Here is a 3,341-nt window from a genome sequence, read left to right as displayed (position 1 = left end):
AACCAATTTACTATTTCAGAGAGAGTATTGTTCACATCTTCATATATTGAAAGACGTCTTTTTATTTTAAAAATTAAAGAAGTATCATCAGCAAACAATACTATCTCGAGTTTCAAACACCCAGTCGTCGTAATTTTCGCGTCCTTTTAGTTTAGGGACGTTCACTGAATAATTACCCGACATTTTTGCACTGATAGTCTACAAAACTGTTCTAAATACCGAAAGTCTATTAGCCACTAATTACCTTGTCTGGGCCCATAACCTATAAAATAAAACTCGTAAGGAGGTTTGCAACTGACTAAAAATATTTTATTCAGATACTATTTTAAAATAGGTACACAGGTTTACTATATTATCCCAATAGATGGCGTTAGTAGTATGATATTTTGTTATAAAAGATACAATTTATTTTAACATAATCGTCGTAGTAATTGTACTCCGGGTGTGTAGTAATAATTGTAATATAAGTCGTTGTATGACACGCATTCATTCATGTGCATTTCGCGTGTTTTAAAATAATTACTAGGTGGCGAGTTACCGAATCTATTCCAGTCATGTACATTTATTGTTTTAGAGTGTGGTAAGGGTTTAGGTGTAAAATGGTGTACTCCACTCATGGATGTCTGTACGGCTTGCGGTGAATTATGTCGGGGTTGTAATCTAAGCAAATTACTTCTGGGGTTATAGTTAGGTGGTGGGGAGCCGAAAAATCTTTGTGTATTAGACGCCATATATTGTCGAATCGGTTCAGAGAATTTGAAAGCTTGAGGCGGAGGTCGCAAAGGGCATTGTCCAGCGGGTACAGGCCAGTTGGGTACCGGTACGTGGTTAGTTAGGTGGTCTTGTCGGTGTGGAACCTATAACATGCCGTCGCAAACATCCCCTATGTTTGCAACGGCATGTTAGAGGGCTTTACAGTATGTTGAGTTCTAGTAGGTTCGTTTCTTTGTTGCAAATACGTTACATTTAGTTCTTCTAGTACGAACTTTAACGCCTTTTCTATCGTATCGGGACGCATGCATCTAATACGCCATCCTAATGATTCTTTTAAGCCTCGAACAAACGCTTGCATTGTTACTTTCTTATACAATTCTCGCTTCGCTTGGGTAGTCGTAGGGATAGTTTCATGTAAGGTCACGTATGTCATTATTGTACTAAACAAGCTTTAGCAATTTTCGTAAAATTCTTGCGGGGTTTTATTACCCTGCGTTGCTAACGAGAGGTCATTATAAAGTGCCGTTTCATCACGCTGATCCGAAAAATTACACAAGTAAACAAGATTTTTTAGTCTGGGTTCTGTGGTGCTGATTTTGATTAATTATGTCTAACCAAACAAGGAAAAAATACTTTTATCGAATAAAGTTTGCTTTTGTAACAAAAAGAACAAAATTTAAAATTTTAAGAAAATCATTTTTTTTTTAATTCAGTATAATACAAAAGTAAGAAAAATAACTTTAATTTATATGTTAATCATATTTATTTACAAAGAACAATAAAGGTTAATCTCTAAATACAATAGAAAAGAAGCAGAAAAAAGCTTTAAAAATCAACATTCTTTGTTTTTCTTCTGTGTAAGTAAAGGGTGTCCCAAAATTAACGCAAGATTTGAATTAAATAGAAAACGCCGTTTTTAGTCTTTTGATAGTTATATTTTTATTGACTCGTAAAGTACATAGGATAGGATTATGTATGGAATAACACATCGGACAAATGGCCTCCACGGCTTTGCATGCACATGCGCACTCTTTTGTTGAAATTTTTCATGACCATTCTGCATAAATGTGGCTGAATTTCGTTGATGCAGCGTTGAATCTCCTCCTTTAATTCACGGGTGGTTGTGGGCTTGTTGACATAGACTTGTGATTTCAAATAACCCCATAAAAAGAAGTCTAATGGTGTTAAATTTTGATCACCGAAACGAGAGAGTACACGACCTGGAAATGTCTCATGCAGTAATTGAATTGTGTGACGGGCTGTATGATATGTGGCAACGTCTTGTTGAAACCACATATTGGACACATCAATATCATCCAATTGGCAGAAAGAATTGTGTAATCATGTCGCGATATCGAGCACAAGTAACAGTCACTGCTTGACCAGCATCATTTTCAAAAAAATATGGCCCAATTATGCCTCCAGCCCAAAATCCACACCATACAGTCACACGTTGTGGATGCATTTGTTTTTCGACAATCACATGTGGGTTCTCCGAACCCCAAATGCGGCAATTTTGGCGATTGACAAAGCCATCAAGATGAAAATGTGATTCATCGCTTAGGATGATTTTGCTCGAAAAATCAGGGTCCATTTGTTGATGTTCAATAATCCATTCAACGAACTCTCTTCTCTGTGCATGGTCATTAGGCTTCAATTGTTGTGTTAATTGAATTTTGTAAGCATGAAGACACAGATCTTTGGTGAGTATACGCTGTAGAGAGGTTCTTGAAATTTGCAATTCTTGTCCACGACGTCGAATTGAGGTTCCTGGATTGTCAGCAACACTCTCACGCACTGCTTGGACATTCACATTTGAACGGCTTGTTTTTGGACGACCAGTGTGTTTGGCGTCTCCAACGGATCCAGTCTCCATGAATTTTTCAATTAATCTCTTCACAGTTGACGAAGTTAAAGCACTATTCCGACGATATTTTGTATGAAATTTTCGAACTGCAGCCGCCAAGCTTTCACTATTTTTGAAATATTCTTTAATAATGAAGACACGTTGTTCTATCGTGTAACGCTCCATTTTTAATAACCCTATACTGTTAGCTGTCAAATTGCTTTTTTTCAGGGTTGCCAACACTTCACTGCACAAATGGCGGCATATTCAAATCTTGCGTTAATTTTGGGACACCCTTTAGAAACTTTCTCGAATTAAGCTCCATATGTAGTCACCCATCATGTTTTCATTGAATTGTCCTTGATAACGCTGTTCAAACTTCATCAAATCTTGATGAAAGCGTTCTCTTTGCTCTTCTGAATATGCCCCTAAGTTATCTTTAAACTGGCCTAATTGAGCATGTAGCATATGCACTTTAAGGTACATTCTGTAACCCATAAATTTGAAATTATCAAGCATATTAGAAATGAGCTCTTTATAATTTGCAGCTTTTTTATTGCCAAGAAAGCCATGGATCACTGCTTTAAGGCTGAGCCACGCTTGATTTTCGTAGGCGTTTAGTGACTCTGGGAATTCTTCAGAGGCCATTATTTTCTTAATTTGTGGACCGATGAAAATATCAGTTTTAACTTTGGCCTCTGACAATTTAGGGAAGAAACTCTTTAAGTATTCAAAGGTTGGAGAGTCTTGACGAAGACTGTTGTTATAGATCCCCTTTCGG

General features: G+C 36.9%; 1 pseudogene; it reads left to right on the top strand.

Annotated features, from left to right (window-relative positions):
* Nucleotides 1-1,940: 1,940 nt before the first annotated feature.
* LOC125072195 lies at nt 1,941-2,854 on the top strand (annotated as a pseudogene).
* Nucleotides 2,855-3,341: the final 487 nt, after the last annotated feature.

This window comes from Vanessa atalanta, chromosome 21, assembly GCF_905147765.1.
Source record: "Vanessa atalanta chromosome 21, ilVanAtal1.2, whole genome shotgun sequence".
Classification (NCBI taxonomy): domain Eukaryota; kingdom Metazoa; phylum Arthropoda; class Insecta; order Lepidoptera; family Nymphalidae; genus Vanessa; species Vanessa atalanta.
Note: the sequence above shows the minus strand (reverse complement) of the source record. Positions and strands in the feature narration are given on the sequence as shown.